We start from the raw sequence: 25,664 nt of genomic DNA, 5'->3' as shown, positions 1-25,664 counted from the left end.
GACAGGGAAGAGGAAGGAATGTGGCTATATAAAGAGGTAGCACAAGGGACTCTTGCAGTGATTGCAAAGTATCTTGATTGTATAAGATTGGGAGTGGTTACCTAAAGCTATAAAGGTAATAACATTGCATAAACCTTCTCTCCTCTCCCCCTATAAGTTCCATGGATTGTACTAATGTCAATTTCTTGGTTTTGATATTGTATTATAGTCATGTAAGATGTTATCATTGGAAGAAGCTGGGGGAAGGGTACAAGGGACTTCCCTGCACATTTCTTTGCAGTATCCATAATTATCTGAATCTATAATTACTTAAAAATAAAAATATTTTTAAAGAATGCTAATTAATGGATCAATGTCAATTTCACAAAAGGAGATCTAGTTGCGTGTTTCAGGGCTCTGTACTTGGCATTAATAAAATACCACTTTTAACTGAAGTTAGGGAAGACCTTGAAAGTATGTTCATAAAATTCATAAATTAAGTAAAACATGGAGTTACAGATAATCTGCTTTCAAAGAGAACCAGAATCCAAAAATATCAACAGGTTAGACTAGGAACTGACAGGTAATAGAGATAAGGGTAGAACCCACCATTGTACCCCTAGCATGCAGCACAGTGCCTGGCATAAAGAAGAGGACTCAAAAAATTATCTGGTGAAAAAAATAAGTGAATGCAAATTTTTTTGTGTGTGTTTTTGTTTTTGTTTTTTTTACTATGAAACATAAAATAAGAGAATTTATCCATGTGAGTATTTTTAATAAATTATTTCAGTAGTCTGTGAACACTGCTTATAAAAAAATAAGGCTGCAGGAAAACCTGTATAAACTCTACATCATCAAAGAAATGTGTTGTATGTTTTTCAGTTCAATTTAGCAAGAAACAGCAATTTACATGATCTGGATATTTCAACTAAAGAACTTCTTAGATGTAAATCAAACACTGAAATTAATATGAGAATGATTCAATTTTTACAACTTTCCCCTCTGGTTTTGTGGTAGTTTTGTATGTGTTTTTTTTTTTTTCAGAATATTATGGGGGTACAATCGTTAAGGTTACATACATTGCCCTTGTCTCCCCTCCCCCCTCAAGGCAGAGCTTCAAGCGTGACCATTCCCCAGACAATGTGCATCACAATCATTGTGTATGTAAATGCCCATCCCCTTCTCCCCCCTCCCACCTGCCCCATGCCCAACAAATGTTTTTCTTTTTTTCTTAACATTTTGGTTACATTTTATATCTTTGCCTCTCCCTAGCAAGGGTTAGAGGTATGCCCTTCCCCGCCACAATGTTCACCACATCCCTCAGATGTGGGACTACCCCCACCCCCGAATCCCTGGTGAACACCACCACCCTTTGAGCACCATGTTTATCAGTCAGTACCAATTTGATGGCGAGTATATGTGTGGAGCCCATTATTCTGATCTTGTGTCACCTCATTTTAGATAATGGGCTTAAAGTGAATGCAAGTTTTAAAAATGGTTAAAAAGGTTTAATGAGAGTTCATCTGAAAAGGCTCCCATGGATTATACTATTTCCTCAAACTGGCAGAATATGCCACTTCATTAACAAGGTATGTATTTTTTAAGGGAGGGCAAAGGAAAATATATTATAACTGTGCTTTGCTCTAGTCAGACTGCACATATAAGACTACACCAAGTCAAGTCCTGAGGGCTACATTTTAAAGGAGACATGAGTGAACTAGAGTGTATCCCAAGTAAGGTGACTAAGATGGTTAAGTATCTGAAAATCTGGGGGCCTGCAACCGAGTGGGAGTGGAGTGGAGTGGCCATTGTTGCTGACTCTTTTCTCCTCCCCATGGTCCAGTCAGCAGGTTGATTAGGCCCTCAGCCCTCGAGTGGAGACTTGTCTCTTATTTAGTTCTGGCGGAGCGCCTGGCCGACATGAGTGATATAGAAGAGAACAACTTCGAGGGCAGAGAGTCTCGCTCTCAGTCAAAATCTCCAATGGGAACTCCTGCTCGTGTAAAATTGGAGAGCAGGTCAGGATCTCGTAGTCCATCAAGGGTTTTCAAACACTCTGAATCCCATTCTCGATCAAGATCAAAATCCAGGTCAAGGTCAAGGAGGCCTTCTCATAGACGTTACATTCGATCCAGATTCCACTCTCACTCTCACAGCAGACGATCTTGAAGTAGGTTATATACACCAGAATACCAGTGACAAAGGAGCCGAAGTCATTCTCCAATGTGTAACCGGAGAAGACATACAGGCAGCAGGGCGAATCCAGATCCCAATACTTGTCTTGGAGGGTTTGGTCTCAGTTTGTATACAACAGAGAGAGATCTTCATGGAGTATTTTCTCGATATGGACCATTGAGTGGTGTCAATGTGGTTTATGATCAGCGAACTGGGAGATCTCAAGGATTTGCTTTTATGTATTTTGAGAGAATAGAGGATTCAAAGGAGGCTATGGAAAGGGCAAATGGAATGGAGCTGGATGGTGGAAGAATTCGTGTGGATTATTCTTTCACCAAGAGAGCACACATGCCTACACCAGGCATCTACATGGGCAGACCAACTCATAGTGGTGGCGGTGGTGGAGGTGGCGGCAGAAGTTGAGATTCTTACTGTGATAGAGGATATGACTGTGGGTATGACAGATATGAAGACTATGATTACCGGTACAGAAGAATCTCACCTTCTCCTTATTATAGTCGTTACAGATCACGACCAAGATCTCATTCCTACAGTCCAACACACTATTGATAATGGAATGGTTGCGGTTGAGAACATTTTTTTCTCTTTATTTTCTTTTTTCTTTCTCTTTTTTTCTGTAATTCTGGATTTCCCCATGCTTCTGATCCCTCCTACTCCTCAAAAAAAAAAAAAAAAAAAAAACCTTTAAAAAACTCTGTGATTTATTCAGCATCTACACTTTTGTCAATTATGTTGCTGTTTTCCACCCCTTTTATTGTACTCTTAAAGGTATAATTGTTGTCATTTGAGTAAACATCTTGAGTAAAAAACGAAACCCCAGTGTTATGCTTTGTAAATGATTTCTTTGCTTTCATAGAAGATAAACTCCTAGTTAATCACATGAGGAAAGAAATGATCTTTTAAAAGCTTCTTTTGTGTTAGATATTGTATTAGACATCTGCATTTATGATGAGCTCCCCCTTTTTTTAACTTTCTTTTGGGGAAAATATTAATAGTAACACTTGAAGTAGTTCAGTCATGTCAGGTTTGTCTGGGGTGGCATGGAGCAGTCAAATAGTTGAGTTTAGAAAGTTTGAAGGTATAGAAAACACTTGCCCATTTCTTTGGAAGTACAGAATTTTTGAACTTTAAAAATTTAGTCATTTTTAGAGATGAAAAGCTCGTGGATTCCTACAAAACCTGTATTTGAAATACATCTGTGAAACCTTAAAAGCTTAAAGTGTGATTTTTGTGTTAAACTTATTCAATTATTCCCTTAATCAGAGAAGGAAACCCTTATTTATTACCTAGAGCAATTGTACAATTTGCTATTAGAAATTTTGGTATTGGGACAATGGTTAAGCAGGTTATTGTATAGTATAGAGTTCTTAGAAGATACATGTGGGGAAATGTAGTCATCTTTTAAATAAAAGTTAATTTCTTTGAAAAAAAAGTATCTAGAAATCTTGTTATATAAAGAACATCAGAACGCAAGATATGTAGCCTGGAAAAGATAAGACGTGGCAGGTAGAAGGGACAAGTAGGCTATAATATAATAATATTGACTACCTCATTGTAGGTAACATGGCACTTTATAGCTTACAATGTGTTTTATACTTGTGTCCTTATCTGCCTAATATCTGGAAGGCTGGCAAATGAGGAAAGGGTTAGATTTTATTCTGTGCAGCCACAGTGGTTAGAGATTACAGAGACAGATTTCAGTTCAATATAAGAAAGGATTTCCAAGCATTTCAATCTCCATGACAATAGAATAACAACATCAAAAACAACCAGAATATCCTAGTAGAAATAATAAGCACTATACATTTATCATGTGATTTAATCATCACAACAGTCCTGTGAGGTAAATCCTATTAATATTATTCCCATTTTACAGATGAGAGAACTAAAACCCAGAGGAGTAAAATGATCTGCCCAAGGCTATACCACACCTGGTCAAGAGCTAGAATTCAAATTCAGGGAGCCTGAGTCTAGAGCCATTGCTTGTAGGGTAACTGGAACAATCACCTGCTAAGGTCATTGCAGGGTGAATGGCTTGCTAACCTCAGTTGGAAGTGGTACTAGATCAAAGCTAAGATAATAGGATTCTAGGAATCTTGGATGATAGGCTGGTTTGGATTCAAAACCCAGCACAGAGTTCTTCTGGAAGTGGCATGGTTCTGGTTTAGTTCTAAGGCCCTAAAGCAGGTTATTTCAGAGTGAAGGCAAGAGCATCAGGCTCAAAGAATTAGGATAGACCTTTGGAATAGTGGTATAGTTCTATATGCATTGGGATTGGTTTTGGTTTTACCAAAATTTGCAATTTGAAGATCCATTAGAATATCAGCGTCATCATAACTGAATTACAAAAGTATCTGTGTTCTATTTCCTATTCCAATCCCTGCCGTCATCAACTGACGCAACATATATTAAAATCGCAAAGTTCACTATAGTTTGACAGTTTTAATTAAGGAATTCTCCCAACTCAAACCATATAAATTGAGATTTCTACCTCTGGGGAAATAGAGCAGTAGAGTTTCCCATCATTAAAGATTTAAAAGGAAAGAAACCTGCCATATTGAAAGTCAGTTTAATAGTTGCTAGGTTGAACTGTCTTCAGAGTACACAGTATATCATCAAAAGTAGAGACAGAATATAAAATATGGAGTCAAATCTAGATGAATGTCTGAAAAATAAATTGGACCATGGAAAATGTACTAAGGTCATCATAATAAACAACCTATATTCAGAAGTACTCAAATTATCTCAGACTTTTACCAATGGTTATGCTTATGGCACCTCATGGGGAAGTGGGGGTGTGGCAACTATAAACAGCTAAAAACAAATGCCAACTCTGTAAAATATACCTGCTTAAGTAGGTGTCTACAAATGTCTGCAGATTCCCATCCTTGGGATTCTAACTGGAGCTTAAGGAGCAGAGGTTGCAACTAAGGGCCATAGAGTTTCAACTGCTTTAGACACGTAGGCAACAGTCAGTCGGTGGCCTGAGGCATGAGGGTGAGGTCAGGGGCAAAACCTGGAAAATGCATCTAGCTGGGTGGAATGGTGGTGGGGCAGGGATTAGTGGCAGGTAGGATTCTCTTATTTACTTCATTAGAGACTCTGGGAGGTTAAGTGGCCTGTCCTACATAACATGAAAGGCAAATTAGTAACAGACCACAGAGTCAAACCCAGGTCTATATGCCTCAAAAGAATAAGCACTAGTCTGTAAGTCATAAGAAACAGCTCTACCACTAACCAGCCCAGTGATTCTGGATCAATTACAACCTAAGGCTCAGTTTTCCCATCTATAAGAGGGGTGGCATTTGGGGGAAAATTTTTATTTTTTATATCATCTTATCCCAAAGGAAATGCCAGATGGATTCAAGATTTAAACGTAATTAAAATCATAACTATTACTATGAGAAATAGGTCCATCCCTAAAATTTGCAAGGCCAGGGGCAAGAATATAAATGTGGGCTCTTAATCCCCCTTCTTTCCCATGTGTAGACCACACAGTCCACACATCCAAGCTCTACCCACATACTTCTTCCACCAAACAAGCACCCCTTAGACATAGGAAAGCTCAAACCTATGGCACAGTTCCCCCTTGAGAGGACAGACTCGGGGGAGAGGCCCTTACAAGCCCTGTAAGCACATGGAACAGGGAATCCTCAGCTTTCAAGTATCTGGAGCGTAGTCTAGAAGAAGCAGGCAGGAATTCTAGGTGGGCACATCTACTCAGCCCTTAGAATTCCTTGCTCTGTGATAACAGACATGTAAAATATAAACCATAAAGGAAAAGGCTGATACATCTGAGTATATAAAAATGGAAAATTTATAGACATTAAAAACAAATCAATTACAAAGCAAATATCAAAACTGAGAAGAAACATGTTCAACATTATGACAAAGAATTACTATCCTTAATAATTAAATAACTTATAAATCATTTAAAAAGTGACTTGCCAGGCACAGTGGCTCAGGCCTGTAATCCTAACACTCTGGGAAACTGAGGCGGGAGGATTGCTTGAGGTCAGGAGTTCAAGACCTGCCTGAATAAAAGCGAGACCCTATCTCTACTAAAAATAGAAATTATCTGGACAACTAAAAATATAGATAGAAAAAATTAGCCAGGCATGGTGGTGCATCCCTGTAGTCCCAGGTACTCGGGAGGCTGAGGCAGGAGGATCGCTTGAGCCCAGGAGCTGGAGGTTGCTGTGAACTAGGCTGATGCCACAGCACTCTAGCCAGAGAAACAAAGTGAGACTCTGTCTCCAAAAAAAAAAAAAAAAAAAAGTGACTACCCAATAAGGAACTATCGATAATATTAACATATGAAAAAATTCAATTTACTAGTAATTAAAGAATATACCACAACCAAAATCCCTTTTTGATTTATCAAGTTGGCAAGTATTTTCCAATTAATGATACACAGGATTGGAAAGAGTTCAGTGAACTACCAGTGAGGATGTACATTGATCAACTTTTACCCTCCTATCTATCCAATTCTACTCTTTATAATTTATACCAAAGAAACAGTTAAGGATGTACACAAAAGTATAAGGATATTCACTGCATCACTTGTATTGACAGGGAACAACTGGAAACAAATATCCAACAACAGTGGATTGGTTAATTAACTTACGGTATAGCAATAAAATAGAATAGTCAAAAGCGTTATTGTAGATGAAGAGCTGATAATATAAAAATAGATCCACAATGTAAAGATGCAAAAGGGCAGCTTATAAAATGCTATAATCAATTTTATTATTAAAGTTACACACACACAGAGGATCTAGTAGGTTATACACACAGATGTTAACAATGGTTCTCTCTTTCTAAATTTGGGATATTAAATTTTTTTATTTGTATTTTCTAATTTTAAAAAACTGGTTATAACAAGAACATATTACATTGATTTTTGTTTTTTTAAAGAGATGGGCTGTCATTTCTGATTAAGGGATTTAGCTACTCTAACATTGTACAAGAGTACCCCTTTGTAGCTTTAACATTTTAGTATTCTATAAAAGGAAAACCTAATTAACTGTATTATATCCTCTGGAGAGCAGGAAGGAGTCACTGTAGCATATTCTACATTAATAGGGTGAAACTCTATTAGCATACAACAAACAAATCAAAAAACCAACCACCTAGAAGACAAAGGCACCCCACCTACACATTTAGACTGGAGAGTCTCTACTATTTACTTAAGGCTATAGAATTCTTTTCTTTCCAGATTTTGTCTTGAAAGCAATATTCCTTTTTTTTCAATTTTTTAAAATTCCAAATGACTTCCACACAAAACCAAACCAATCAATTTGATGTACAATTGGTAGCTGGAAGGAAAGGCCAGAATTGAATTGGTAAGGTGAGGGGAATATTTTTTTCTACTTTTCCCACTTCAAGGTAGAGAAGCTTCTATTGGAGTAATATTTCTGGTCTCTTTCTGACCCCTTGCTTACTCTTCCCCATGGAGGTAACTACAATTATTTGCTTCAGAGATTAGACAAGAAAAAATTCAAGTTAAATCTAAATTTCAAGGTGTGGCCATTTTAACCACAGCATAAAAACGATTTGTCTGCCTGCCTAGAAACATATACACAAGCAATAGCTATGTGTTTATTCAACACTTGCTGTCTGGCTGATCCAGGTGCTCGGCATCAAAAGACTTACATAAGTAGTCTGCTCTATGATGGGAAGTTTCTATGTACATGCAAGAAACGGGTCTGATGAGGAAGGCATATCAACACAATGAGTCCTTAATAAAAATCCACATTTCAAGGTATATGACCTATCTCTATTTTGTGCTACACAGTGCTTCTGTTTGGCGAATCAAAAACCACACCAGCTCAGTGACCTGTCACCTAGTTCTGCATGTCATTTTGTGTATAGAGGGAACTTCTATTCAAATACTATCCCCTTCCTTCTCCAACCAGCTCAATTGTCACCTCCTTCTTAAACCTTCCCTCCTCACCCAAGCTGCAAATAACCTCTTGTTCTCTTAAAATTCTAAACTCTTTGTTTCTACCACTCATTATATGTGATTTTGTATACATGTTCTTTTACTAGATTATAAGCTCTTGGATGGCAAGGTCCAAGTCATTTATTTGTATATGATCCACAGGGCCTTACACAGTTATTCAATAAATGTATATGAGACTAAAACTTTAGAATGTACCTAAATTTAAAAGCTTCCTTGTTCCCCACCCCTAAATAATGCAAGCATTAAAGAATAGGCCTAATGTCCACCTTGGAGACATAATAGTTATAGCAGCAACTTTACCCAATGTACTTAACTTTTTTGGCTTCCTCAGCTTTTAGTCTCATGTATGTAATATAAGGATGAGATACTGTCCACCTAGAGGAGCTATCTTGATAAAACTCTAAAGAGCAGCACCATGTAACAAATATAAAAATGTGAGCTACTTATGAAATTTAAAATTTTCCAGAAGCCACATTAAGTACAAAAAAAGAATGAAATTAACTTTAATATTATATTTTATTCAACACAATATATCTAAAATATTATCATTTTTACATGTAACCAATAAAAAAATATTGAGATATTTTACATCCTTTTTATCACCGCTAAGTCTTTGAAACCTCGTATGTATTTTACACTTCCAGCATATCTCCATTCATACCAGGCATGACTTATGAGCTGTGAAAGCTAGTTACTTAATTTCTCTTTGCCTCTGTTTCCTCAATTTTAAAAGGAGGAAGATAATAGTATTTACTTTATAAAGCTGTACTTATATTTATTAATAACAATATAATATGTGTAAAGGACTTAAAACAGTAGTACCTGGCAAACTATAAGGGCTCAATAAATATTAACTACCACTATCCTCCTCATCATAATCCATTTATGACAAAACTGAGCCAAAAAAACAAGTGTATTTCCCAAGTTCATAAAGCAAATCAATGCTGGTTCTACTCTCTGTCTTTTAAATAGGTGTCTATTAAACCATGAAGGGCAGCTGGGAGCAATGGAAAATCATACTTTTTACCCATTTAAAATTCCAAAGTGCTAGCCAAATGTAGTTTGGGAGTCAGTCCAAACAGCAACATTCTTCAAAATGGTAGCTTAGAGAAATGTCATCCAGCTGTGTTATATTAATAGTCCTGTTCTTGTGCCAGTAAAAAGCTGTTTTAATGACTATCCCCTTGTAGTATAGTTTGAAGTCTGGTAAATTGATACCTCCTATTTTGTTTTTATTGGCTAGGATTGATTTTGCTATATGGGGTCTTCTCTGGTACCATACGAAGAGTAAAATTATTTTTTCTATATCTGTGAAAAATGATGATGGTATTTTGAATAGGGATTGCATTGACTCTGTAAGTAACTTTGGGTAGTATAGACATTTTAACAATGTTGATTCTGCCGACCCATGAGGATGGTATATTATTCCATCTGTTTGACCAGTGGAACAGAACAGAGAACCCAGATATAAAACCATCCACATATAGCCAACTAACTAATCTTTGACAAAGCAGACAAAAACATACACTGGGGGAATGAATCCTTATTCAATAAATGGTGCTGGGAAAACTGGATAGCCACATGTAGAAGACTGAAACAAGACCCACACCTTCCACCTCTCACAAAAACCAACTCACGCTGCGTAACAGACTTGAACCTTAGGTGTGAAACTATTAGAATTCTAGAAGAAAATGTTGGAAATACTCTTCTAGACATTGGCCTAGGCAAAGAATTTATGAAGAATAGCCCAAAGGCAATCACAACAGCAACAAAAATAAACAAATCGGACCTGATCAAATTTAAAAGCTTCTGCACAGCCAAAGAAACTATCAAGAGAGCAAACAGACAACCCACAGAATGGGAGAAAATTTTTGCAAGCTACACATCTGATAAAGGGCTGATAACTAGAATCTATTTAGAACTTGGGAAAACCAGCAAGAAAAAAATCAAACAACCCTATCAAAAAATGGGCAAAGGACATGAACAGAAACTTCTCCAAAGAAGACAGAATAATGGCCAACAAACATGTGAAAAAATGTTCAACATCTCTAATCATTAGGGAAATGCAAATCAGAACCACAATGAGATATCACTTAACTCCAGTGAGAATGGCCTTTATCAAAAAGTCTCCAAACAACAAATGCTAGCATGGATGCGGAGAGAGAGGAACACTCCTACACTGCTTGTGGGACTGCAAACTAGTTCAACCTCTGTGGAAAGCAATATGGAGACACCTCAAAGCGATACGAGTAGATCTACCATTTGATCCAGCAATTCCACTACTGGGCATCTACCCAAAAGATCAAAAGGCACTTTATGAAAAAGACATCTGCACTCGAATGTTTATAGCAGCACAATTCACAATTACAAAGCTGTGGAAACAACCCAAGTGCCCATCAATTCATGAGTGGATTAATAAAATGTGCTATATGTATACCATGAAATACTACTCAGCTTTAAGAAACAATGGTGATATAGCATCTCTTGTATTTTTCTGGATAGAGCTGGAACCCATTCTACTAAGTGAAGTACCTCAAGAATGGAAAAACAAGCACCACATGTAATCACCAGCAAATTGGTATTAACGGATCAACACCTAAGTGGACATATAGGAGTAACATTTATCGGGTGTTGGGAGGGTGGGAGGGGGGAGGAGGGGATGGGTATATATAACCACAACGAGTAAGATGTGCAACGTTTGGGGGATGGACATGCTTGAAGCTCTTACTCGAAGGGGGAAAGGGGGCATGGGAAATATAAGTAACCTTAACACTTGTACCCCCATAATACGCTAAAATAAAAAAATTTAAAAAAATAATCCTTTTACCCTACCACTTCCTTTAAGCTCCGTCCCCATTTGCTGCGATATTTCATCAGTTTTAATAGGTGATAAAGTATAACTTCTTATGTTTTACTCTGCATTATTTTGGATTATTTTTATTGCTATTTAAAAAGATTACTGGTAATATTGAATATTCTTATATAAATTTACAAAATGCCCAGCACGTAAGACCTTCCAATCTTTGACATACTTAATTGTGTTCTTCAGGAGACTCAAAGCAGAGATGTGACCCAGAAGCAATAGCCAAATTGAAGGAACAATAGCCTGGGGATCGAAAAACCAGATTTCTGACCTTGGGTCTATGAATAAATCACTACGTGACCTCCGGCAACCCATTTAAACTCTTAAGCTATACCTCAGTTTAAGATAAGTTCACATATGGTATTTAAGACTAAGCATTAAAATGTAATAACTCAAGATAAAATTACATCAAGTCTTATCATTCATGTTTATCTCTCTTGAATGCTCTGGCAATAAGTTCCCCTTCCAAAAATGAGCATTGACAAAGTTTTGGGATAATTTAATATTCAAATAACAAGAATACCTAGAAAAGCAAAGAAATGGTTCGTCTATCTGATATTCATACTGCTATTACTGAAATCCAAGCAATATCCTCCAGCTTTCAACTAGGTAGCAAGGTTAAGAATTATAAGACATCAGCATTAACACAAAGGACCATCAATGACCATCTCTGGGGGTGGAGCAAGATGGCGGACGAATAACACCGCCAGACAAAGTGTCTCTGCAGAAAAGACAGATTCTAGCAGAAATTACAGGAAAGAAGCAAGAAGACGAGCATACAGCGGACAAGGGCCAGAAGGAGGGGTACTTGAGACTCCGGGAGACTCCAAGGGAGGAGGCTGCGGAGAAGAACTGGAGGCTGACACCACCGAAGCAACCCGGAGACCAGTGGCAAGGACACCACCTAACGCCTCAGAAACTAAACAAGGTGTATGAATACCCAAACAATAACCTAAGGAAAGAAACAACAACTGATCGACATGGGAAGAAATCAGCGAAAGAACTCAGGAAATATGAAGAACCAAACGGAAAACACACCCCCAAAGAGGAGTACCAGCCCCCTGGAAACGGACACCAACCAAAATCAGGCAACCAATATGACAGAAGAGGAATTTCGTATGTGGATCATAAGAACACTCACACAGCTGCAACAACAACTCAATAACCAACACAAAGAAACCACAAAAAGTCTCCAGGATATGGGAAAACAAATAGACACATTGAAGAAAAGTGTAACCGAACTCCTGGAAATGAAGAATCAATTCAAGGAACTACAAAATACATTGGAAAGTCTAAAGAACAGGGTAGATGAAACAGAAGAAAGAATCTCAGAGCTTAAAGATAACACCCTCCAATTAAATAAATCAGTCACAGAAATAGAGCAGAGAAATAAGAGAAAAGAGCAAAGCCTACAAGAGCTGTGGGATTATGTGAAGAAACCTAATGTGAGGGTCATAGGGTTACAAGAAGGGGAAGAAGACAACACTCAAGGGTTGGACAAGCTGTTTGAAGAAATAATAGAGGAAAATTTCCCAGGTCTTGCTCAAAATCTTGATATACAAGTTCAAGAAGCTCAGAGGACCCCTGGGAGATTCAACGCAGACAGGAAGACGTCACGACATGCAGTCATCAGACTGACCAAAGTATCAACTAAAGAGGCCCTTCTAAGAGCTACAAGACAAAAGAAGCAAGTAACATACAAGGGAAAGCCAATTCGAATAACATCAGACTTCTCAAATGAGACTTTACAAGCAAGGAGAGACTGGGGCCCCATTCTCACTCTTTTGAAACAAAACAATGCCCAGCCTAGAATATCATTCCCTTCAAAACTAAGCTTCGTATATGAAGGAGAAATAAAAACATTCTCAGACAAGCAAAGACTCAGAGAATTCACCAAGACAACACCAGCCCTACAAGAAGTACTTAAAACAGCGTTATGCACAGAACATCATAATAATAACCGACGAATATAAAAACAACCAAAACCCAAAGATATTAAAGGCCAGATATTACAATGGCTCAAGACAGAAATCATAGCAACAACATCCAACCCAACAGAATGATCAGTAATCTACCTTACCTATCAGTTTCTCAATAAATGTGAATGGCTTAAACTCTCCACTCAAGAGACATAGGCTGGCTGAATGGATAAGAAAATACAGGCCAAGTATATGCTGTCTTCAGGAAACACATCTAACCTGCAAGGATGCATATAGACTAAAAATAAAAGGGTGGAGATCAATATTCCAAGCAAATAGAAGCCAAAAGAAGGCTGGTGTGGCCGTTCTAATTTCAGACGATTTAGTTTTTAAACCAACAAAAGTAGTAAAAGACAAAGAGGGTCATTATATAATGGTGAAGGGCACAGTCCAACAAGAAGAGATAACAATTTTAAATATATATGCACCCAACTTAGGTGCACCCAGATTCATAAAGCAAACCTTACTGGAGCTAAGCAAATGGATTAATAGCAACTCCATAATCGCCGGAGATTTCAACACCCCACTGACGGCACGAGACAGATCTTCTAAACAGAAAATTAATAAAGAAATAATGGACTTAAACAAAACTCTAGAACAATTGGGTCTGACAGACATCTACAGAACATTCTACCCAAAATCCACTGAATATACGTTCTTCTCATCAGCTCACGGGACATTCTCTAAGATTGATCATATCCTAGGACACAAAGAAAATCTCAAGAAATTTAAAAAAATAGAAATCATACCATGTACCTTCTCAGATCACAGTGGAATAAAACTAGAAATCAACCCTAACAGAAACACACATTTCTACACAAAAACGTGGAAATTAAACAACCTCCTACTAAATGATTACTTCGTAAATGAAGAAATCAAGACGGAAATTAAAAACTTCTATGAAGAAAACGACAATGGAGAGACAAGTTATCAACTCCTCTGGGACACAGCTAAAGCAGTTCTGAGAGGAAAGTTTATCTCCATAAATGCCTATAAGCAAAAGACAAGAAGATCACAAATAGACAATCTAATGAAATGACTCAAAGAGCTGGAAAAAGAAGAACAGACCAACCCCGAACCCAGCAGAAGAAGTGAAATCAACAAGATCTAATCAGAACTAAACGAAATTGAAAACAGGAAAGCTATTCAGGAGATTAATAAAACAAAAAGTTGGTTCTTTGAAAAAATAAACAAAATTGACACACCATTGGCTAAGCTAACGAAAAGCAGAAAAGAGAAATCTCTGATAAGCTCCATCAGGAATAAAAAAGGAGATATCACAACTGATCCCAAAGAGATACAAGATACAATTTATGAATACTACAAAAATCTTTATGCACACAAACTGGAACATGTAGAGGAAATGGACAAATTTCTAGAAACACACAGCCTCCCTAGGCTCAACCAGGAAGAAATAGATTCCCTGAACAGACCAATCTCAACAGCTGAAATAGAAACAGGGATTAAAAATCTCCCTAAAAAGAAAAGTCCCTGTCCAGATGGCCTTACACCTGAATTTTACCATATTTACAAAGAAGAACTAGTACCTATCCTGCAGAAACTATTCCACAACATTGAGAAGAACGGAAACCTCTCCGACACCTTTTATGAAGCGAATATTACTCTGATACCAAAACCAGGAAAGGATGCAACAAAAAAAGAAAACTACAGACCAATATCCCTAATGAATATAGATGCAAAAATTTTCAACAAAATCTTAGCTAACCGAATCCAGACACTTATCAAAAAAATAATCCACCACGACCAAGTGGGCTTCATCCCAGGGATGCAGGGATGGTTCAACATACGTAAATCTATAAATGCAATTCACCACATAAACAGAAGCAAAAACAAAGACCACATGATTCTTTGAATAGATGCAGAAAAAGCTTTTGACAAAATTCAACACCCTTTCATGTTACGAACACTTAAGAAAATAGGCATAGAAGGGACATACCTAAAAATGATACAAGCCATATATGACAGACCCATAGCCAACATCATACTGAATGGGGAAAAATTGAAATCATTCCCACTTAGAACTGGAACCAGACAAGGCTGCCCACTATCTCCACTTCTGTTCAACATAGTGCTGGAAGTCTTGGCTACAGCAATCAGACAGGAAAATGGAATCAAAGGTATCCAAATAGGGGCAGAAGAGATCAAACTTTCACTGTTTGCTGATGATATGATATTGTATCTAGAAAACCCCAAGGATTCAACCAAGAAACTCCTGGAACTGATCAATGAATTTAGTAAAGTCTCAGGATACAATATCAATACACAGAAATCACAGGCATTCATATACGCCAACAACAATCTAATTGAGAACCTAATCAAAGACTCAATTCCCTTCACAATAGCAACAAAGAAATTAAAGTACCTAGGAATTTACTTAACCAAGGACGTAAAAGACCTCTACAGGGAGAACTATGAAATACTGAGGAAGGAAATAGCAGAGGATGTAAACAGATGGAAATCCATACCATGCTCGTGGATCGGCAGACTCAATATCATCAAAATGTCTATACTACCCAAACTGATCTACAGATTCAATGCAATAACTATTAAAAGCCCATCAGCATTCTTCACAGATACAGAAAAAATTATTTTACACTTCGTATGGAACCAAAGAAGACCCTGAATATCAAGAGCAATTCTAGGCAACAAAAACAGAATGGGAGGCATTAATATGCCAGATATCAAACTATACTACAAAGCTGTAGTAATTAAAACAATATGGTATTGGCACAAAAACAGGAATATTGACCACTGGAACAGATGTAAGAATCCTGATATAAAACCATCCTCATATAGCCATCTAATCTTTGACAAAGCAGACAAAAACATACGATGGGGAAAAGAATCCCTCTTCCATAAATGGTGCTGGGAAAACTGGATAGCCACCTGTAGAAGGCTAAAACAGGACCCACACCTTTCACCTCTCACAAAAACCAACTCACGCTGGATAACAGACTTAAACCTAAGATATGAAACTACTAGAACTCTAGAGGAAAAAGTTGGAAACACTCTCCTAGACATTGGCCTGGGCAAAGAGTTTATGAAGAAGTCCCCAAAGGCAATCACAGCAGCAACAAAAATAAATAAATGGGACATGATCAAACTACAAAGCTTCTGCACAGCCAAAGAAATAGTCATGAAAGTAAACAGACAACCTACAGAATGGGAGAAAATTTTTGCATCCTATGCATCCGATAAGGGACTGATAACTAGAATATACTTAGAAGTCACGATAATTAGGAAGAAAAAATCAAATAACCCCATTAAAAAGTGGGCAAAGGACTTGAACAGAAATTTTTCTAAAGAAGACAGAAGAATGGCCAACAAACATATGAAGAAATGCTCAACATCTCTAATCATCAGGGAAATGTAAATCAAAACCACAATGAGATATCACTTAACCCCAGTGAGAATGGCCTTTATCAAAAAATCTCCAAACAGTAAATGCTGGCATGGTTGCGGAGAGAGAGGAACACTCCTACACTGCTGGTGGGACTGCAAACTAGTTCAACCTCTGTGGAAAGCAATATGGAGATACCTTAAAGCGATACAAGTGAATCTACCATTTGATCCAGCAATCCCATTGCTGGGCATCTACCCAAATGATCCAGTGACACTCTACAAAAAAGACACCTGCACTCGAATGTTTATAGCAGCACAATTCATAATTGCAAGGCTGTGGAAACAGCCCAAGTGCCCATCAATCCAAGAATGGATTAATAAAATGTGGTATATGTATACCATGGTGTACTGTTCAGCTCTAAGAAACAACGGTGATATAGCACATCTTATATTTTCCTGGTTAGAGCTGGAACCCATACTACTAAGTGAAGTACCCCAAGAATGGAAAAACAAGCACCAGATATATTCTCCAGCAAACTGGTATTAATTGAGTAGCACCTAAGTGGACACATAGGTACTACAGTAATAGGGTATTGGGCAGGTGGGAGGGGGGAGGGGGGCAGGTATATACATACATAATGAGTGAGATGTGCACCATCTGGGGGATGGTCATGATGGAGACTCAGACTTTTGGGGGGAGGGGGGGAAATGGGCATTTATTGAAACCTTAAAATCTGTACCCCCATAATATGCCAAAATAAAAAAAAAGAAAAGAAAAAAAAATGACCATCTCTATGGATCTCCTGCCCTACCTCAAATTCCCTAGATTAGGGTTCCTCAACTTCACATCTTGGGTCAGCTCATTCTTTGTTGTAGGCAGCTGGACTGCATGCACATCATAGGATATTTTTCAGATTCTCTGGCGTCCTTCCACTAGATGCCAGTAACACCTCCCATAGTTGTGACAACTAAAACTATCTCCAGACATTGCCAAATGTCCCCAGAGGGGCAAAACTGCACCCGATTGAAAACCACTACTACATATTCTCTAACATGGCTACCCTAAATTCCTTTGGAATTAAGCTTTTACACACAATTTTCAGTGTATCACTGCTTATGACATAGCCTCATTAATACAGCATACAATGATCAAATCTCATTGACAATCTGGATTCTCAAAAAGGATAACCACTCCAGTTAATGTGCATTTAATACACATACTTAAGACATATATAGAGCATACTTTTGCAAAATGATCCATTACACTGCAGAGTTTACCCATGTATCTCTTTCAGGGCTAAAATAATGTTTTGATATGAATAGTGACTTTAGTAGCTAATACTTTTGATTAAGATATTCAAGTTTTATCCTTCACTCTCCAACAACAAACTGAGAACCAAATCAAAGACTCAATATCCGTCACAATAGCAACAAAGAAAATAAAGTACCTAGGAATATATTTAACTAAGGAGGTAAAAGACCTCTACAGGGAGAATTATGAAACACTGAGGAAGGAAACAGCAGAGGACATAAACAGGTGGAAAACCATACCTTGCTCATGGGTCGGCAGAATCAACATTGTTAAAATGTCTATACTACCCAAAGTGATCTACAGATTCAAGGCAATCCTTACTAAAATGCCAACAACATTTTTCACAGATCTAGAAAGAATAATTCTATGCTTCGTATGGAACCAGAGAAAACCCTGTATAGCAAAAGCAATCTTAAGCAAAAAGAACAAATTAGGAGGAATCAATTTACCAGACGTCAAGCTATACTACAAAGCTATAGTAACAAAAACAGCATGGACATTGGCACAAGAACAGAAACACAGACCAATGAAACAGATCCAAGAACCCAGATATGAAACCATCCTCATAGAGCCATCTAATCTTTGACAAAGCAGACAAAAACATACACTGGGGAAAAGAATCCCTATTCAATAAATGGTGCTGGGAAAACCAGATAGCCCCATGTAGATCACTGAAACAGGATACGTACCTTTCACCTCTCACAAAAATCAACTCATGGTGGATAACAGACTTAAACCTAAGGCATGAAACTGTAAGAATTCTAGAAGAAAACGTTGGAAAAACTCTTATAGACATTGGCCTAGGCAAAGAATTTATGAAGAAGACCCCAAAGGCAATCACAGCAACAACAAAAATAAATAAATGTACCTGATCAAATTAAAAATCTTCTGCACAGTCAAGGAAACTATCATGAGAGCAAACAATCTACAGAATGGGAGAAAATATTCACATGCTACACATCTGATAAAAGGCTGATAACTAGAATCTATATAGAACTCAGGAAAATCAGCAAGAAAAAAATCAAACCACCCCATTAAAAAGTGTGCAAATGACATGAACAGAAACTTTTCAAAAGAAGATAGACTAATGGCCAACAAACATATGAAAAAATGCTCAACATCTCTAATCATCAGGGAAATACAAATCAAAACCACAATGAGGTATCACTTAACTCTACTGAGAATGGCTTTTATCAAAAAGTCCCCTAAAATAAATTTTGGCATGGATGGATGCAGAGAGATAGGAACACTCTTAGGCTGCTGGTGAGACTACAAACTAGTACAACCTCTGTGGAAAGTAATATGGAAATATCTCAAAGAGCTAAAAGTATAACTACCATTTGATCCAGCAATCCCACTACTGGGCACCTGCCCAAAGGAACAAAGGACATTCTGTAAAAAAGATACCTGCACTTGAATGTTTATAGCAGAACAATTCACAACTGCAAAGATGTGAAAACAATCCAAGTGCCCATCAATACACAAACGGATTAATAAAATGTAGTGGTATTTGTATACCATGGAATACTACTCAGCCACAAAAAACAATGGTGATCTAGCACCTGTTGTATTATCCTAGATAGAGCTGGAGCCCATTCTACTAAGTGAAGTATCACAAGAATGGAAAAACAAGCACTGCATGTACTCACCATCAAATTGGTATTAATTGATCAAGACTTATGCACACATATAGTAGTAACATTCATCAGCTGTCCGGGAGGTGGGAGGAGGGAGGAGGGGATGGGTATATTCACATGTAATGGGTGTGGTGCACACCATCTGAGGGATGGACATGCTTGAAGCTCTGACTTGGGTAGAGCAAAGACAATATATGTAATCTAAACATTTGTACCCCCATAATATGCTGAAATAAAATTTTTTTAAAAGATATTCAAGTTTTAGAACCCATGATATATTTCTTTAATGTTAGCATCCTGACTTTAATTTACTGACCAAAGTATTCAATATAGTACCCATGTACCAAGCCCATTCTCTTTCATTAAGCTCCATGCTTCCTGTTACCCAGTGAACTGCCTGTATGTTCTGGTTCCCAGTGACCACACCCTATACCCAGCCACCCACCTTTTCATCTAAAGTTGTGACAGAGGTTTATTCTGTTTCCTTGGGTCTATGCATATAAGCAAGTTGAGAGGGAGTACTAATGGAAGCTTATCAGCCATAAAATAACAGAATCAACCAAACATATAAGGAATATTTACTCTTTAATGCTATGGGGACACAAAAATAAATAAATATAAGACATGAAAGATCCACAGAACAAACAAACAAACAAAAAAACATAAAAGAGCCACATCAACCACATATCCAAAGGCATACAGCTAGCTGATTTGATATGCTGATGGTCAAACACCCAAGTAAGGATATCCTGATTGTAGCTACAGATGAAAACTAGAGCTTAAAGCTACATGTATAGATTTGGCACTCAACACCTGGAAAAATAAAACCACCTGATAATGGTGGTTACCTTTGAGGAGGGGGTTGAAGGGGCATTTTCACTTTTTACCATAGATGCTTCTATATTATTTAAGATGAACACGTAATTATATGTTACTTCAATAATTAAAAACAAAAAAGGTAAAGCCAGGTGGGTAGATGAAATCTCAGAGGCAAAGAGTTTAAAGAAAAAGGGCAAAGAACTTGAAACCCATAAATATGGACACAATTAGGTGCAGAGGGAAAGAAAAGCAACAGAGCAGCAGCAAGACAGTCAGGCAGAAAAAGAACTAGCAGAGTACAACAACCCTGTGGCCAGGGAGGAAAGTTTCAGAAAGGAACTTAACAGTTAACAGAACCAAAAGGAGAAAAAGGAAGAGAAATAAGATGGCAGAACGGAATTTAGATCTGAAAGAAGCTTCTTAAAAACCATAACCTCCTCCCAACATCACATCCATCACTTTTTGAGGCCCAGAAAGGTTAAGTAGCTGGCTAGATAGATATTAGTAGCTAGATGGCACAGCAAAGGGAGACCAGAACATGTTTATAGATAATCTAGTGCAGCAGTCACCAACCTTTTTGGCACCAGGGACTGGTTTCATGAAAGACAATCTTTCCATGGACCAGAGGGTGGTGCTTTTGGGATGATTCAAGCACATTACATTCATTGTGCAGTCACACCTCTCTGCTAATGATAATCTGTATTTGCAGTGGCTCCCCAGTGATAGCATCACCACCTCAGCTCCACCTCAGAGCATCAGGAATTAGATTCTCATAAGGAGCATGAAACACACAGTCTAGATCCCTCACATTTGCAGTTTAAATAGGGTTCACACTTCTATGAGAATCTAATGCCACTGATATGACAGGAGGCGGAGCTTATGCAGTGATGCAAATGTTGACGAGCAGTTGTAAATACAGATGAAGCTTCACTCCCTCACCTGCCACTCACCTCCTGCTGTGCGGCCCAGTTCCTAACACGCCATGGACCAGTACCAGTCCATGGCCTATGGATTGGGGACCACAGATCTAGTGAATGGGTCCAGTGGAAAGGAACAGAAGAAGATACCAGAAGAAAAGGGGGATAATTGGATAAACAGGACCCAGAATAGACAGGAAGAGATAGGACTGAAGGCAGAAGCGTACAAAGATAATACAGCTTTTCCTCTGAGCCTTGGTAACTTGTTTCCATTTTTGTTTGGGTTGTTACATTAGGAGGTAACGGGAATACCTCAGACAGAGTACCTGAATTTCCCCAGAATTCTACACTTGGCACCCTTCTCCTCTCAAAGTGTGCCCATACCCTAGGCTCCACTTACCATCTATACACGAAAGATTTCCAAATCACTACTCTAGCCTAGATTCCCTCCTAAATCCCAGATACAGGGGAGATGAACATCTCTACTTGGATATCTAATAGGCACCCAAACTGAAATCATCTCCACAACTCTATTCCCACTACAGCACTCTGTCTCAGTGGAAGGCCCCACACAATAAATGATTTCAGACAAATTATTGAAAATCATTTCTCATCATATGTTTGTAAGCAAGACGAAAAAAACATTTGCTGGATGACAGTAAAGTTAGACTCACAGCTGTTAGAGCAGCCTTACCAAAGTAAGTGTTCATTAAAGGATTAATGGTGAGTTAGGAAGTCTTCAATTAATCTGATTCAGAGCTATGCCAAGTGTAACAGAGCATAGGTAACCTTCAGTGATGCCCACTTCCTGGTGTTTACGTCCTTGTTTAATCCCCTTTCCTTGAGTATGAGTAGGACCTGTGACTAGGTTCTAATCAATAGAATATGGTAAGGGTAATGGAATGTCATTCCCCTGACTAGGCATATATGTATATGTATGCATGTATCTTACATACACACACACACACACACACATACACACACGATTCCTTCCTGTCACCATGAGAGAGAAACTTTATCCCTTGCTGGCCTTGAAAAAGCACGCAGTGGCCAGGCATAGTGGCTCACACCTGTAATCCTAGCACTCTGGGAGACCGAGGCGGGCGGATCGTTTGAGCTCAGGAGTTGGAGACCAGCCTGAGCAAGAATGAGACCCTGTCTCTACTAAAAAAAGAAAAAAAAAATAGAAAGACTTAGCTAGACAACGTATATGTGTGTGTGTGTGTGTGTGTGTGTGTATATATATATATATATGTATATGTGTGTATATATATATGTATGTATGTGTGTGTGTGTGTGTGTATAAAAAATGAGCCAGGCATGGTGGTGCATACCTGTAGTCCCAGCTACTCGGGAGGCTGAGGCAGGAGGATAGCTTGAGCCCAGGAGTTGGAGGTTGCTGTGAGCTAGGTCGATGCCACAGCACTCTAGCCCGAGCAACAGAGTGAGGGGAGGGGAGGGGAGGGGAGGGGAGGGGAGGGGAGGGGAGGGGATGGGAGGGAAGGGAAGGGAAGGGAAGGGAAGGGAGGGGAAGGGAGGGGAGGGGGAGGGAGGGGGAAGGGAATGGAGGGGAGGGGGAGGGAGGGGAGGGAGGGGGAGGGGAAAGGGAAGGGGGAGGGGAAGGGAAGGGAAGGGAAGGGAAGGGGAAAGGGAAGGGAAGGGGAAAGGGAAGGGAAGGGGAAAGGGAAGGGAAGGGGAAAGGAAAGGAAAGGGGAAAGGGAAGGGGAAAGGGAAGGGGAAAGGAAAGGAAAGGGGAAATGAAAAAGGAAAAAGGAAAAAGGAAGGGAAGGGAAGGGAAGGGAAGGGAAGGGAAGGGAAGGGAAGGGAAGGAAAGGAAAGGGGAAAGGAAAGGAAAGGAAAAAGGAAAAAGGAAAAAGGAAAAAGGAAAAAGGAAAGGAAAGGAAAGGAAAGGAAAGGAAAGGAAAGGAAAGGAAAGGAAAGGAAAGGAAAGGAAAGGAGAAAGGAAAGGAAGGAGAAGGGAAAGGGAAAGGGAAAGGGAAAGGAAAGGGGAGAGGAGAGGAGAGGAGAGGAGAGGAGAGGAGAGGAGAGGAGAGGAGAGGAGAGGAGAGGAGAGGAGAGGAGGGGAGGGGAGGGGAGGGGAGGGGAGGGGAGGGGAGGGGAGGGGAGGGGAGGGGAGGGGAGGGGAGGGGAGGGGAGGGGAGGGGAGGGGAGGAGAGGAGAGAGGGGAGGGGAAAAGGGAGGGGAGGAGGGGAGGAGGGGAAAGGAGAAGAGAGGAGAGGAGAGGAGAGGAGAGGAGAGGAGAGGAGAGGAGAGGAGAGGAGAGGAGAGGAGAGGGAAAAGGAAAGGAAGGAAAAGCAAGCTGCTATGATGCAAACTGCCTGTGGAGAAGGCCACATGGCAGAGAATTGCAAGCAGCCCCCAGGATCTGAAGACCTCAGTCCTACAACCACAAAGAAATCTGCCAACAACCATGTGAACTTGGAAGAGGAGCCTGAGATGAGACCACAGGCCCTACCAACATCTTTATTGCAGCCTGTAAAACCCTGAGCACAGGACCCAGTTGAGCCATGACAAACTCCTGACCCACAGAAACTGTGAGATGAGAAATGTGTGTTGTTTTAAGCAACTAAGTTTGTAGTGTTTTATTATGCAGTGAAAGAAAACTAATACACCAAGCAATATTTTATTAATTACTTAGATAAGGATATTTATAAAATATATATAATAATAAAGCTAAAACTAATAAGATTAAAAAGAAATAAAAATTTAACTACATTAATGCTTAAGGCATAGAAAGGATCTTGTTTAAAAAATTGACAGAGAGCTCACTTCAGCAGCACATATGCTAAAACTGGAACAATACAGAGAAAAGATTAGCATGGCCCCTGCACAGGGATGACATACAAATTCATGAAGCATTCCATATTAAAAAAAAAAATTAAGAGACATAAACTTGGAGGAAGAAGTAGGCCTTGAGCTCATTATGAGCTCACAGTAAGATATAGCTGTCAAAAACCCAATACTATTTGAGACCATATTAACAGAGTATAACGTACAAAACAAAAGTCTTATTGTACATATGAGCTCGTTGAATCACATCAATAAATACTTCCCAGGTTCCTTTATTTAAGACATTAGAAGGAACAGAGGGACACGTAAAGTATGTTCCTATTCAAGGATCTTCTACTCTATCTGGAGAGCTAAGTAAAAGATATAAAAAGTTAAACCATAATAAAGAATTTAAATAACAGTTTAAGAGAATGATAGAAAAGATGTTATAAAATTGGCATAACAATTCATCTGACAAGTAGTTAAAGGTGATAACAGAAGCAAGAGTTCAGACAAGGGAGACAATACATTAATATCATGATTGTTGTTTTGCAATATGATGTAAAAGTGAATGTATTCAACACTAGTATTCAATTTCATATTACTGTGCATGAGCACTCAAATTCTGAAAATGTGGAAGTAAAAAAAGCATTCAGACAATCTGTGCTAGAGTTCAGAAGCTTTTGCAGTGGCAGATAACATTGCACTTTACAGATGAGCAAAGAAGGATTAAATAATTTGCTCAAATTACAAGTCAGTAAATCTACTATACTGGGAAGTAGATTTTCTCTTAGTCTACTATGTCAATAAAAACTCACATTACCTTTTTAAGTTACAATGACTACTCTTGGTTAATATGATGTTTTCACTAAAATAATTTGAAATCATGTGTCATCCTTTACTCTTCTCCCTTCAAAGTTGACCAGTAGTCAAACTTTGTCATTTCTTCCTCTGTGATTTGTGATGTCTCTCACTTGTATCCCTTCCTTTAAATTCCCAAAATCAATATCTTATATCCAGGCCCTTATAATATTTATCTGAATCTTATTCAGCAATCTCCCTAACTCATTGCCCCAATTCAGTATCTCCTTTCCATCTGTCCTGCATAGTTCTGACCATGACAGTTCTCTGCTCAAAACCCTTCAATTGCACCCCATTGCATACAGAATGAAGTGCAGATCTTTTAGTTTTGGAGCCAGAGCTGGATTCAAGTCCTAGCTCCACCACTTCCTGTGACGTGTGGCCTCATTTTTCTCATGTGTTAAATGGGAATGACACCAACTGCCTCATACGTCCTCGTTTTCCTGGGTTTCTGGGATTATGCCTTCTCTATCTGATTAGCACTCCACTTTACTTTCAAGCGTCCTAGTTTTGATAATAAACTATTTGGCTAATAAATAGTTGCTATGAGGAGTTAAAGAGACAATGCATATAAATATAACAGGCCTGGCATGACACTTTCTTTTCTAGTTGCCTCAAATGTACCTGATACTTTGCTGGCTAAAATCATATCTCCAACATCTCCAACTATAGAAGAACCTACCCATATATTGCCTCAGATGCCACCTCCTCACCTTTGTCTATCTCCTGTGGTATTCCATAACTCTCTGAACATGTCTCCAACACTAGATTGGGTCATGGTTATTTGTGCACATGTTTTAACTACCCCAGAGACTAGCTTTTGGGAGGACCATGTCCACTTCTGAATCATCTTAGTCCCACACATGATATGTAGTAGTGCCTTCCACACAGAAGATACTCACAAATTACTTACCTAAATTTAGAAAGAATATAGAATTTTGGCCACAGAATTGTATTATATTTCACTTATCCATAGGCTTTTT

The 25,664-nt window shown here is 38.6% G+C and overlaps 1 protein-coding gene, 1 non-coding gene and 1 pseudogene across 4 annotated transcripts in view; 2 read left to right on the top strand and 1 right to left on the bottom strand.

Annotated features, from left to right (window-relative positions):
- Positions 1-25,664, bottom strand: part of CLCN5 (chloride voltage-gated channel 5) — a 191,197-nt gene that overhangs the window by 134,634 nt on the left and 30,899 nt on the right. The window lies entirely within an intron of this gene.
- LOC142865873 (transformer-2 protein homolog alpha pseudogene) lies at positions 1,900-2,724 on the top strand (annotated as a pseudogene).
- On the top strand, positions 23,813-23,921 carry LOC142866053 (U6 spliceosomal RNA). The gene has a single exon (XR_012916124.1). It is a non-coding gene; the product is annotated as a U6 spliceosomal RNA (small nuclear RNA).

This window comes from Microcebus murinus, chromosome X, assembly GCF_040939455.1.
Source record: "Microcebus murinus isolate Inina chromosome X, M.murinus_Inina_mat1.0, whole genome shotgun sequence".
In the NCBI taxonomy this organism is placed as follows: domain Eukaryota; kingdom Metazoa; phylum Chordata; class Mammalia; order Primates; family Cheirogaleidae; genus Microcebus; species Microcebus murinus.
The sequence above is the reverse complement of the archived record's forward strand: the minus strand, read 5'-3'. Positions and strand labels throughout refer to the sequence as shown.